Source organism: Diadema setosum, chromosome 4 (assembly GCF_964275005.1).
Source record: "Diadema setosum chromosome 4, eeDiaSeto1, whole genome shotgun sequence".
Taxonomy (NCBI): domain Eukaryota; kingdom Metazoa; phylum Echinodermata; class Echinoidea; order Diadematoida; family Diadematidae; genus Diadema; species Diadema setosum.
The window spans coordinates 3,990,769-4,005,918 of NC_092688.1; the positions used below are offsets into that span (position 1 = coordinate 3,990,769).

Sequence of the window (15,150 nt, forward strand, 5' to 3'; positions counted from 1 at the left end):
TCCGTTTGTTTTGGAGAAATGATGACAGTCATCATAAATACTCGTTGATGACCTATTCCGTATATTGTATTGAATATTGTTTCGATCAATTTACAGACAAGCAATGTCATATTGGTAAAGCTGAATATAGGCAAACTATTCGTTTCCATTGTTTGGTGCTGTTAAGCATCGCATAATACCACTAATTTACTGACAAAAAAGAGAGATTTTGTAGCATTTTAAGGTCCCGCCAAGTGTATTGAGGAGCTGGGAGGAGTGTAAATGAGCACCTCAATCTTATCTGTGATTTGATTGGGATCGCTATTGATAAAAATATGGGAAAAGTGGTCTTTCCTATCTTTGTTCTCTCTAATGGTCGCATTTTGTACTTTCAAAACAATGACAACTTAAGTTTTCATAGTCAACAACAAAATTATGTAATAACGAAGTGCAGTTCTGTTGTATTATCAAGTTACAAATGATTATATGAATAAAACATTGCCACTTCTTAATCATGATACATTTTCAGAGATTACAGTTGATTACTTTTCTCTTTTTTCATAATGATATAATCATACATGGTAGCCTTCTTGTTACTTTTACTTTAAAAAAACCAACATAAACATGACACATAATTAGGACACTTTGGGCCAATTGTCTTTGTCTCTTACTCTTCACTGAAGATGCGTGTACATTTATGGCCTTAGTTTATGCCTACAAAATTGGTCTCTGAGTAAAGAGTATCCCATTGTACTTTATAATATACCCGATACTATCTTTCGAAACTGAAGAAGAAATCTGACCCGATAGATGTTATCGCACATATCTGTTGCTATGTCTGTCGAGTAGCCAGGTAGCTTTTAAATGCCATGTTCACATTCAAGCTGTCCTACAGTTTTTTTATACCTACTTGTTTCCTGTTTAACAATTCACATGCCCAAAGTTTATACATGTACTTCTACCATCTCTCCAGCATAGGACACGTTATTCACGTTTGATGATAAATGTGAAATTGAATCTCTCGGTAGTCTCTCAATAATCTCTCATGTAACCCGTTTTTCATTTTATGATACCCTATATATATAGTAACAGTCTAATCAATTATTTTCCTGATGAAGATGAAGATATAAAATTAAGTTTCGCACAAGCAGTGTTACTTTTGTATATTATGTCTTTACATTCGATCCTTCAAATGTTCAAGGTTATCAGTTTTTCTCTGATTGCGTTTCAACAAAAGAGAATCCACAATTCAGACGTTGTCTTAACGAGCGTAAGTGGCAACGCATCCTTTGCTAAGAAACATATTATCTCTTGGTAAAGTAATGCAAAGCAAATAAACCCAACGCCAACAGCAAGATATCACATGGTGTATGAATAGAATTTGAATGGAAGCTTATTTATTTACAGTTCATCAAAATATAATTGCTCTGTCATGCGTTTATCCCTGTTCCTGTGAGAACAGGGATAAAAACAATCTGCGGCTGCTCAAGAGATATACAGTAATGTAGTTTAAAATGCAAGACAGTTTTTGATCCATCAGCTTGCAAGGACCGTATGTAGGTCTTTGTTAAGGTTTCCACGCATTCCCATTCTTCTCTCCCCCTTCGATGAATGTTTTATCAAACAAAGACATTGAAATTCCATATCATCAAAATTGCAAATGCATGATATTTCAATTGCCATTACTTACACAAGCGCATTCGCGAAGAAATCTTCACTACACACTTTTATAGTAGTCACCCTCGTTCAATGTGGTCGTCTTCATGTACTCCAAAGTGACAGTTAAGCATTCAATCACACGTTTTAATTGGAAAATCGATTTGTTTTATTTCCTAATATCCACCGCACTTGGCTTTCAAGGAAACTCTGTAAACAGTGTTCATAAGCATATATTAAGAACAAACAAGTTATGTTTTTAAATAAACGTTTCTATATACTATATGCATGTTGTTATTGCTGTTTTTGTTGTTCAGATGATAAGTAATTGTTCATCCTATTTATACCTTCCTTAATTGTCTTTTCACAGCATAGATATAGGTTTGCAAGCATATCTAGTCGAAATCTAAATTATTGAGAACATTTAACTACATTCTCAAAGTATATGTATATAAGGCTTAAATTCATACGTAAGCAAGTATAACGTAGCAAGAGTCATTTGGGAGTGCTTTATATTATGCACAATATTACAGAATACTTCCATGACACGAATTTGGCACGAGACATTATACGTATTATATAAAGAAAAACTAAACACATAAAAAACTCCAAATTGATTTTGGTGACACATTATATGATTATGTGAAGCACGGTAACAAATTTCTAGAGAATTCTATTCCCACGCAAAAAGCTATAATTATGCAAATCAAAAGCTGTTTTCCTTCACCAATGGCTTCAGTGGTATTTTCTCCCTAGTATAGAAGAGATACCCAGCTACATTGTTGAGTGCCTCTTTTCTCATGGTTTGTTTCAATAGAATGGATAAGAAATACAAAGGATTATTCATTCAACATTTAAAAGAAACCACTTCTTATTAGTTGTATAGTATGAATAAACAGTCAGATAGTTTGTAAAATTGATGCACTCCCATACGCACAAACACGTAGGGAATTCCTCTCTCTCCCTTTCTCTCTCTCTCTCTCTCTCTCTCTTGCATTACAGGAACAATATTCGTTGAAAGGTATGTAACTTATGTACGTACATAGAACTCGACTTCATTGAAGCATGGTATAGTTTTGGCTTACATTTGGCTTCTGATTTCCAACTTTTTTGCATGATAATGAGAACCCTCTTATGAAATATTCAAATATTAAAATGACGAGTTTCATATCTCGATGTTATTGTATGTATTTTTACATGTATCTCTTTCTTCTTGTTTCTATTTTTGCTTGTACTCGGGCCACACACCGGTTCTGCAATAGTAAGGGATTAGTCCGGGGTAATCTCACTGGCATTTGCTTCAAGAACGAGATAGCCATGTGCATCCAACTCGGGCCTTTCTATGTACTTGCTAGATTCGATGGATGCAGAGTATAATGGATCATTAATGTCCTTCATAAGAGGGGTACATTTTTCACTTTTACTGATTTTAGCGTTCTCGGGGAGGTACGGTTCTCGAGAGGTCGGAGAATCGTCGGGATTAATCTGACCGTTATTTTCTTCGGGAACCAGATAGCCATGTCTGTCCGTCTCCAGTTCTTCTCTTGGTTTGCTTGAGCAGACGGCTGCAAGATATGATGGATCTTTATGTTCCTGTACAAGAGGGACATTTTCGCCCATTTTCGGATGTTCGGAAAGATACTTTGGTTCTTGAGAGGTCCCAGAGTGGTCGGGGTTATTCTGAGCGCAATTTTCATCTAGAAGCAGATAGCCGTGTTTATCCACCTCGGGTTGTTCTCTCTCTTTGCTTGAGCAGACAGATGCAGAAAATGATGAATCGTTATGATCTTTTACAAGAGGTTTTTCATTTCTTTCGATATACGTGTACTCGGGACGAGACTGCAGTTCTTGAACTCTTGCAAATTTCTCTGGAGTAATTTCAATGTGTTTTGACCCCAGATCCAGATATTCATGTTTAACCATATCGGGCTTTTCTGTTGGTTTACTTGAGTAGATGGCTGTCGAATATGATGAATGCTTAACGTCTATCTCAACTTGGGCATCTTTTTCATTTCCTTCGAAATACGTGTGTTCGAGGCGAGACTCCTCTTCTGTCTCAGTCGCGGATTGGTCGGGAGTACCTTCACCGTCATTAGCTTCGAGAATCACGTACCCATATTTGTTCACTTTTTCTCCTGGTTTGTTTAAGTAAATAGACGTAGAATATGATGCATCACTCCCAAGAGGAACGAATTGGTCAGAATTGGCTGGAATTTCTTCGTAAATTGATGGAAAATCTTTGGAGGTATCTTTACCGCTGGGGATGGCTGGGAGAGTGGCACTCTCTCTAGCAATCGGAAAGCCACCCTTATATTTCATATTCTTACCACCTGGCATAAATTCTTGTTTGTTTGCATCATCAACATCTCGGAGAGGTACTGCTGAATTTGCAGCATTTTGCATCTTGCTCATTTCCCCTCCGGGGGCTGGGCCCTGTACATATGGATAACAAATCAATCACACTTATGATACTAGCAAACATGAATACTTTCCTTGCCGAGTGATCAACAGGAACAAAAAAAAAAAAATGATATTGAAATGTTTGGTTTTGATACTGTTTCTTGGCACTGACGGAAACATCTCCATCTTTTATTTGTTTGTTTCGGGGAAAAATTACTTAGTAGAAATGTTTACATGTTTCGTGTTGGTGTGTGCACGCACTCGTGTCTGGATGTATGTGCTCCCTCGTGGTGTGTGTGTGCATGTACACTGATGTATGTGCATGTCTTTGTGAAACTGACCCCAACAAGCATCTGCTTTTTTGGCAGTTTCCAGGACATATTATTTCGATTCAACTTTGGGACTTGACATGACATTATTGTATGTTTTATTTTCTTTTATCACTACCTTTGTTTAATTTGTAGATGCAGGTCACATATGTATTTGGGGGAAAATCCAGTATAAAATTACTGGTGGACTTACATCACAAAAAATGGTATTTCTCATTTGGGGTATGTGTTTAAAACCATGCATGCATTTAATGACACAGACAAGTGAGGGCAGCAAACCAGTTAATTTACATGATGCTCCAAAAGGAAATATTTTTTATCAAGTGATATGGACAGGTAGTGTTATTACGGTTAAGGGATTCCAATTCAAATGAACAAAATATTAAAGATAGAGCGAATGAAGAGGTTTCTCACACTGACATTGTTGCATCCACATTTGTTGATACATTTCAGACAAACGGTAGTAACAAGCGTTGCTAGAAGAAGAGATCCCACTGCTGTCGTACACGCAATGATTGTCGTCATGGACGCGCTTACACGCCTCTCTTCTGGAACATTGATAAAAGCCCCAAAAATAAAAGTTGCCCCATCACCTTATACTCAAAGTTTAAGAGTAGAATAGCATACGTCTACACAATAATTTAAGTAGAATTTTAGAACACTTAAATCTTTGTGCTGGGTTCCTACTCTCATGCGATCCGCTACGCTCCAAACGAGTTGATCCTGGAATTTGTATTAATGTTTATCACAATCAGCGCCACTGTCAGTCGAAATCATCGTCTGCATCGTGGAGCAATCGTGGTGATCGTTATCAGATCTTGAGGCCAGACGTGTGTTGTTTGTTTGTTTGTTTGTTTGTTTGTTCGTTTGTTCATTTCCATCTGATAAGACTGGATTGCCCGTATTCAGCTACGTTAAGCTGATCTTCCACGGGGTCCAGTTGGATGTGAGGTGGGACCACTTCACCGGGTCAAACACCCTGCTCTTTGCGATGAATGAATGAAGCGGTATCTTTAACGTGCATAAGGTGTGACTCTCTCATACACGGGACCTCCGTTTCATGTCATATTCAAGGGACAGAGTGTTTTGCTTCTTGCTAGAGGGGACGGTATGTTTACACACAACATTGCTCAGTCCACACTCGGGTTCGAACCCGGGTCCTAGGATCGTGAGGCAGACGCGCTACCGACTGAGCCAACTTACCGGAAATGTGTCACTGGAAAGGACATACAATGAAGGCCCCGTGTGTGACAGAGTCCCAACTCATGCGCTTAAAGATCCCATTTCATTCATATTCATCGCAAAGATCAGGGTGCATAACTCGGTGATGTGATCTCGCCTCACACCCAACTGGACCACATGGAAGACCAGCTAGTGCAGGTGAATATGGGCTATACAGTCATCTTAGACGGTAAATGAAACAAAGAAACTAGGACCGTAGAAAAGCTGTAGACGGTTCAAAAAGTGTGAAAGATCAACGACTGACCAAAATGATGACCACACGCTTTGATACAATTATTCCACGATTCTGACCACGATTTCACGATGGCACGTATTGTGACGGACAGGAATAAAAAATTCACAATCCCCGTGGCGTGCCTAGAACAGAAAGCCGCATAACAGTGGGAATCCAGCATTTTATTCATACAAGCCAGTGCGTTTCACCACAAGTTGAAATCGGTTATAGAGCAGGACTTTACCTGAGTGACTCTCCAAAGCCAATAATTAAAGAAACTTGATGCAGGCAAAATGGATCCTTATATGACCTAATCGAGGGACTATTCACTACAAAGTACTCACAATGTGAGAGCAAATTACGCTTGAGACCATAATTCCCAAAACCCGCGAGCATAATACTGTATTTTTTTTCTTCCTCTTTTTGAATTAGGATATGAATGCAGTTGCATCAGATACCAGCTTCTACACTTACAACAACAATTTAAATAAGCAGTGGTATGTTGAAGCCATGACAGCAATCACTGAAAAAGAAATCCAAACCATAATCTGCTCTTCTCGACATACATCTCACCTTTAAATGTAGTTGTAAAGGTAGTTGTCTCTGGCATTTGAGTTGTTTTTCGTTCAATTGGCGTTCTCTCGCTTGTCTGTTGAGAGCCGATAGCACCTTATCAAAAGAAAAAAAAATCGTAAACTTCAGGTAATAAGTGTCAACCTGTTTCGAGCTCCTTGATTTTGATAGCGACGCTACTTTTGTTTTGATGTTAAGAGAATTAACTTGGGTGATGTTCCCCTCTGAAGCAAATATTTTGTTTGCTGCATCCCCTTTATTGGAAGTGAAAAATCGTATCTGGTTTTGCAGATATTGTTCTCAGAAAAAAATGTTGACTTGTAGGGACTGTGGTGTCTAAAATATAATATCATTATTGACAGTTGTCGAGACTGCAGTGGAAAGCATGCTAGTCATGCCATACTTTTATACAGGACCTGCATGCTTAGGATTTACGATCTCATAACTTGGTGCTTTTATAATCTAATCACCAATTCAAAACGGATGTCTAATTACATGCATAGTCATATTGATTACTATGTGCACACATTTGAACATGGGAACGACAAATTGAAATGGGCTTCTTTACAATGCAATGTCCACACGGCTGCCCAAAATTGTCCAGTGGCGATATTCAAGTGAACATCTTACCAATGTAGTAAAAAATGTTTTTTTTTTTTTATAACCTCTAGAAAATTGCAAGAAAGAAAAGTTTGTTTCTGTTTGCTTCTCCTGGTACAATACTTTCAATAAAAGAAAAATGAAGTTCTCAGATTAATTATGTCTCAGCTATTATAATCGGCCTATGTCATTCAAATAAGCCAAAATGTTGAAAGCATATGGACAGTTTTCCATACCTTTTGTCTTTTGACACGTTGGGATGGACGCATTCCAGCCAGTTATATTTCTGTCCAGATATCGCATACATCGTATAGTGGCACTGCCATTGATGACGTAATTATCATTGCAAGTGAGAGTCAACAACGATCCTAATGACGTCATTGCTGAGTCCCATTCTCCATTAGACACGTTACCAGGATGATCACAAAACAGTCCAGGAGATGATACATTGGAATTATCTTGCAGGAAGAGAGAGACAGAAAGAGAGAATGGCAGGCATCTTCAAATGAAATCGCACAAATACATATTAACAGGAATTACCACATAGTCCTTATCTCTAGTATAAAGGTTCTTACTGTAAGTAAACATTTTTAATCATGATGATAACCATGTCTTTGTCTATCATGTCTATGTCATTGATACTGTATAAGAGATGTACTCGGGCTTTCTCATCAAAGTTATGTAATTCAATTTCCTTCTTTTTTTATTTCGTTTGTGTTTACTCCGTCATATTCTGACAATCTTGGTACATTTTTATCAGGATTTTGCATGCACAATGTGAATTATTGATTAAGTATAAGAAAGAGCATTTCGAAAAATACACAGGTAAGATGTACTAACAGCTCTGTCTTTTCTTTATGTTAACACTGTCACCGTATGTTTAGGTAATATATACAAAATTCTTTGAAGAAACGATTAGGAATGAAATGTAAGAGAATTATAATGAACCTTTACAAGACGAATTCACCTTCAAAAGAAATTTTATAAATCTTTATCGCCTAGCTATGTTTTCCTTTACTTTTACAAGAGTGCAATGTGATCGCTTGTTAGAGACAGAAGTCCATAAATGATATTTTAATACATTCCTTTTTTTCGGGGTTAATGTAGTAAACGATAAAAAATTTCTAGGAAATAACATAAATTTGTTTACAATATCTTAACCAGCCTTGCTCTTTTTCCAGAATTGTGCGAGCTAACTAATCATTGTTTTTCTTTTTATCGAAAACATGCTGTAAGACCATTTTTCTCGACAATCTATGATGATGGAAGAAGAACAGAAGTAGAAAAATATAAGGATTAAAACAAGGCAAATGCCAAAATGTGCCTCGCCCATTCGCGTGGAATAAATCAATGTTTTTCTAACTCCCTCAAGTTCATTGACCCCGCCTATGACCTTTAACCTTGTGGTGATCTTCAACTCACAGGGGACATTTACCAACAAAGTTAAATGTTTGGTCACAAACGGACATATGGATCAAAAGCTATGAGCCATAATCGAAACGCATCATAAAAACTTAACACTGGGCAATAAAATTTCGTTGACCCCTGTCGTTGACCTTTGACCTTGTGATGACCTTCAAATCAACAAGGGACATCTACCATTCAGGTTTGTTCACAAACGGATATAAACATAAAAGGTTATGAGCCATAATCGAAAAGCACCGCAAAAACTTAACATCGGATCGGGCCCTAAACGTTCGTTGACGCCTATATGATTTTTAATCTTGTGGTGATCTTCAAACCACCGAGGAGGGACATCTACCATTCAAGTTTGTCCACAAACGGATATATACAATGTACATAAAAAGTTATGAGCCACAATCGAAACGCACCGTAAAAAGTTAATATTGGGCCCTAAAGTTCATTGACCCCTGTCTGTGACCGTTGACCTTGAGGTGACCTTCATGTTTGGTAAAATGTGTAACTTTGTATAACCACTCTTCCGTCTGAGTATGATTGAAATTGAAGTCCTCAGTAGAGAATTATTCAAGTTTTTGTAGCGTTACGGACGGACGGACAGACGCCGCAGGCGATCCCTATAGTCTCCCCTCACCTCCGGTAGGCTCAACAAATATACTGTCGGCCACTTCGCAGGATGGTAAGGCAGAATTCCACACTGGGAAGTAATTGGACCGTCCAGGTCGTCCAACACACTGCAGTGTCGCCTTACCAATAATGACGTATCCTTTCTCACAGACAAGAGTTGTCCTCGAACCAAACCAAGTGACGTTTGAATCCCATTTTCCGTTTTGAACAATGCCAAGTTTGTCGCAAAAGCCATAAGAAACTGCAAATAAAGAGAGAAATATGATACCGAGATTATTACAAAAGCACGCGCGCACACACACACACACACACACAAACCCTGCATTGAATCACGTTATTCTGAAGGCTCGTTATACCCAGGTTTAACCATTCGAAAAACAGAAAGTTCGCACGCCTCTAAGTTCGTTTGTCCGAAAATGAAATAAAGGGGTCCGTTGATCCGAATATTTGTTCTTCTTTCCAGCGGTTTGTTAGTCCAAAGGTCGTTAATCTGAAAATGGAATCAGGTTCAACATTTCGAGAGTTTGATAGTTAGAAAATAAAATAAGGTTCGTCATTTAATTGAGATAATCTGATTTATCAACCGCGGCTGTACAAGCTAATGGTTTTACGCAGGCCCCATCATATTTTTTCGCATCATTACCACAGTTCAATTTGCATGAATACAGACCTTGTGTTTATACCAAATCAAACTTTTGTACATTCCGATGAAGTCTTATCTAATTTATGTTTTGTATAATTTTCGTATTTATATACTTTGTTGTGATATCATGTGAGAAACATAAAAATATATTGAAATAAAATGAAATGAAAATATTTTTTTCATTCCAAAATGTTTGTTAATCCGTAGGCTCGTTCACTCAAATTGAAATAGGATATATAGGATTGCCATTCCGAAAATAACATAATTGATAATAGGATTTGTTAGATAAATTTTTTTTTAAAAAGGACATTCGTTCGCCCGAAAATGGTTATAAGATTTAGTATATATTAACTTTCGAACTGTTTTAGACAGTGTCAAAAGTTAAATGAGAGCATTCAATTCTCATTGATCCACGAAACAATAGGCGTTTTCACATCAGCCCGATGTTTCGAAATAGCGCGCTATTTTCTGACTTGGTAAGTTAAAAAATATCTCGAGCTTGGATTTTTATCGGGCTGATGTAAAAACGCCTAGTGAGTCATTTGTTTTATAAAGTACGCCCGTAAATTCATTCATTTATTGCCCGTCATACGTTTGGTACTCCTACAACACTGTACAAAGGCTTGAGCCATGCGTTCGGATTTTACAGAACGCAGGGCTCAGTGTGGATCAGTAAAAGCAGGGAGGTGAGCTCACCTCCCTGGTAAAAGTCAATGCATGAATTTAATCAGATTGCAGAGATTCTCAAGCCCATTTTACAATTGCGTGAGACACACAGACTCGTGATACAGGAGGGCGCAGCGGCTGTAACATGGACCCACAGCCGTTTCTTCTGCCAATGTTAGAACTTATGCCAACTGATACCAATTTCATTTGAACGTCCAAATAGAAGCAAATCGTAAGGTCAGTATTTGAAAATGATAAAGATAATTCCAATGCAGGGGCGGATCCAGGGAGGACCGCAACCGGCGCACGCCCCCCCTTTATTTTTTGTTGAAACAAAAGAAATAAAAAGAAAAAAATGGGGGAGGGGTGCGTGCGCCCCCCCCCCTTTAATTTTGTAAACGCTCCCCCTCTTTACGGAATTCCTGGAACCGCCCCTGCAATGTAATATATATTTTGATACATCATGAACTAACGTACCCGAAGTTTTCACAACTATTCAACCTGCATAGAAGAGAGCGGAGGAAACACGCGTGCGATCTTCCTTAATAGATAATTAAAGGTGCTGTTTACCGTTAGGAGCAGTGATTTATAAAATGTTCAAGATATCAAATTTGATGCATATTACAAAACATCCTACCATGGGCAATTGCCCCGAACAATTCTCCTGGACCTAATCCTGAACCTAATCCTGAACCTAATCCTAATCGTAAACCAACACCTTACCCCCTACCTAACCCTAACCCTAACCCTAACCCTAATCTTTATTCTAACCTTGCCACCAACCAGTATTTAACCGGGGTATTTTCCTCGTCAGTTATACTTATTCAAATGTTTACATTGGTGTTTGTATCCCATACTCACATTTAAGGACTATTTGTGACCGTGCGCCTCAAAACGAACATAAAGTCGCACACACTGATTTTGCGTGAGGGCTGAAAATAAGTGAAATGGGTCAACCTATCCGAACTTGACTTTTTCATATTTTCTGAAAGAGCGGGTCTTCTTTTAAATTATGCTAAAATTTGGTATCATAAAACGGGCAGGAAAGTGTGTTTTTTTAGCAGTTTATCTCGAACATTTTTGGCAGAATAGTGTGATTAGGTGCGTCTTTCGAATCCCTTTTTCATTTCTGAAAAACCTTGTCCACACTCTTCACTTTCAACTCTAATAACTTTTGAAAAAATAGTGCTACTGCTTTAAAAGTTGGCATTAATTATGGACAGAATGTGTTAATGAGGCATGCCTAATTTCAGTTTAATCTGATAATCCCTTCATTGTTGTTACTCTGGTGGTTTACTTCCTGTTTTTTTGTCCCATTCATCGCACAGCCAGCACGGTTTGGTAAAGATTAAGGGCTTGAATAGACACTGTACTTCAGAGCCTCTTTTCTCAGTTCACACTTTTCCTGAGTTTGTGCTTTCTTTCCAATATTTAGATAGGTTAGGAGAGTCCATTTGATTTGAGTTATACATCATTTTAAAGCTTAAAGTCTGTTCTTTCAGAATATGGTCTTAACTAAAAATTCATATCTGGCGACTTTTTGTTTGTTTTGAGGGGCACTGTCACATTTTTGCAGCACTTAAGCTGAGTTTTTTTTTTCTGCATTTAGCATTGCATAAATTATCTTAAAACATAAAACTCTTTATTCTTTTTTACATTCAAACTTCAGTTGGGCAGCTTCTCAACGTATCCGAAGTGAGATGTAAGGTTTTGTCACCGCAGAAACGATAATGTGAAAAAAAAAAAAGAAAGACTTCCGCACAATACTCACCATTAAATGCATAATATTCAAGAGGTCTGAATTCTAGCTGGGCCTTGTTTGGACATGACCACTTACGAAGATGAGAATCGGACATCAAAGTAAAATTCTCTGATGACATGCACACACATTCGAGTCTGTGTATGACAGCTACGTCAAAGGCTAATCCTCGACACATGGTGGCGCACTCTATATCTGACATCGCGCCAAGCTTAATGATCAAGCTGCTGTCCAGTGGGCCTGACATGCTTTCGAAGCATCCTAAATATCCAGGTTCTGCGAGAATACAGATCAAAGAGTAAATATACCTTAAAGGAAATACACATTCGTGCCGAACATCTATGACAGCTTTTTTTTATATATCTGATAGTAGTATAGTCTTTATCACGTTCTACAATCTTGACTTATCCTTACGTTCCTTCGAGGGGCTATATATGTACGACTTTGCACGTTACACTTAAAAGAAAGAGATAGACAACAATTCTTCGGAGATGTAGGTCAAATATCCAGAATAGCATCAACACCATGATTCAAATGAGATCATGACATTAACTATGTAACATGTTGTGAACTCAAGATACTTATTTTGTGAATGAAATATCCTACTTTTCAACTTCTCTTGAATAGGCCCACAAATGAACTCCTTCTGAAAAGGAGTCTTTTAAATAAAAAATATCTCATGTAGATATACTCCAGAGGAACATCTTTCCACAATCCTGACCGATTCAGAATTGTAATTTTGACACTAACTTCTTGAGCAAAACAAAAAAGAAAATTTAGGAAGTTCAATGTATAGTTTCTTTTTTGTTGGGCTGTAGTGTTCGAAATTTTTTTCACTCTTTTTTGCAATGGACATTTTCGCTTAAATGTCTTCAGATTTATTACTACAGTTCGACCTCGATTATCCGGCCTCCTTTTATCTGGAAATCTCTTTTATCCGGACGCCTTCACGCAGTAAAGGACTTTTTTATTAAAAAAATTGAGAGAAAATAGTGACTTTAAACTCAATCAAAATTTCTACAAAATTCACATGATTTACCTACAATATTCCCGACAGAACTAACATAAATTCACACCGCATTATCATCATCAAAGTAAGCAGTCATGATCTATAAAGATATACTTTATTTTTGTGAAGAAGGTACTACAATTTTGAGCAGGCTAGCATAGATTACACCACCGTTGCGGGGTACGCTACCAGCTGCCTAGCTGCCAGTGCACTTGGACGGCAACTTGGACGGCAGCTGTACACATTATAACATTGTGTCTCCCATATCCGGCCAATTCGCTTATCCGGATGAGCACCGGTCCCGACATGGCCGGATAATCGAGGTCGAACTGTACACCAAGAATACAGTTTTAAGTTCCCTTACATTTTAATTCAACTCCAAAATTCTGCACCAGAGCAAAGGATTTGTAATGTGTGTTCGCATTTTGTATAAGAGCACCTGCCTCTCATTCCTAGGAGAAAATGTCAGGATTAAACAAAAGTGCAAAAAACAAACAAACAAACAAGCAAACATATCCAACACAAAAAGAGGCAAAAGCACGAGCCATAGTTACTTACCCCAGCACTTTAGCTTCAGTGCTTTTTCAGAAGGGCATATGTCGATCGGCCTCGAGCAGTCCATTACGCTTTGCGAATCTGTGAAATGTGAAATGATTAAGCGATAAACAAGCAAAATTTGATTTAAAAAAATGTGCCTTAGTTTATCTGCTCAGACATTCAATCCACACTCTCACAGTATAAATAGGTTATTTTATGAAAGGAGTTGAATCAGTTTATGGAGTACAGGAATGCTGTTACATTTCTGTTTTGCATAATAACACAAATTCAATAATCTTTATAGCTTAAGAATGACTGGCGACTATTTTTAAAAAAAAAATGATGTAATAAAATGTTAATTGTGAATATTAAATCTTGATTTCGGACTGGTATTCCAAACCTCCCACAGCCAGCAATAGAGAACTTTAAAAACTATAGAGTACTCGGCCGGGGGACCCGTTCGAGGACATGTACCCCCTATCTCCGAAACCCGCACTCATAATCCATTATAAGCTTACTTATTAGGGCAAAATGTTGTATAACATGGTAATTGTCGCGGAATACAGTGACATCCAGCATTCGGCAAAAGAAATGTGGCTGATAGAGCACATACAAGAAATCTGACACGCCGTCCGGGTCGGAACATTGAGGGCGCCGCGTCACCACAAATTGTTGTGTAGAATGACCACCTATTCACGATCTTAGCAAGTCTCAAGAAAATCAGTTCAGTAACAATCAAGTTATTGCATGATTAATATAACATTAATTAATGTATGATATAATAAAAGGTGGAACAGTGGGGGCAGCATTATCAATAGGTAAAAGTATCTAGACTTGACTATGATTGGTAGATTTACATAAGAATTAGTGAAAAAACAATCGGTCAAGAAACACTGCCAGTATCACGTAGACAGCAGACCCTGAAAATTAATGTTTTGCGTATAAAGACGGAACAACAACCAAATCCAACAAGCGTCTTCGTTTTTCCATAATGCTTCTTCATGCCAAATTTGAATATGATCCAAGAGCAACTAAAGCCGGTAGAGCCTTCATAAGAAAATCTATGCAGCGGCGCGATGCGGCCAAATCCATAGTGTTTTCCGAACTCTGAAATAATATTTTTACACTATTTTTTAGCCTAGTGGGATTTTCTGACACACAATTTAAATGCCAGAGTTGTTCCTTTTTTTTTTCTTTTGTACCCGTAGACAATCTAACTTTTTAACATGATATTCGGGAATGCTGAAGGAAAAAACATAAATTGTTCCTATGCAAAATCATAGGCGTAAAAGTAGTTAATAATGAATAATACTTATCCAAATTTGCATGATAATTGGGAAGCAAGAGGATTCACAGAAATAGAGATCGTTCGTGGTCTTTCCATAAAATCTGAATCTGAGTACTTCTACATAGCGTACTGAGTAGAACTTTACAGTTATTTTCAGCAACACGGCAAAGTATGATCTGACGTAATTACCGTCATTAACAACCTTCAAT

General features: G+C 37.7%; 1 pseudogene; it reads right to left on the reverse strand.

Moving 5' to 3' along the window:
- The window catches only part of LOC140227344 (uncharacterized), a 64,023-nt pseudogene extending 50,285 nt beyond the window's left edge, over positions 1 to 13,738 (reverse strand).
- Between the last annotated feature and the right edge of the window lie 1,412 nt (positions 13,739 to 15,150).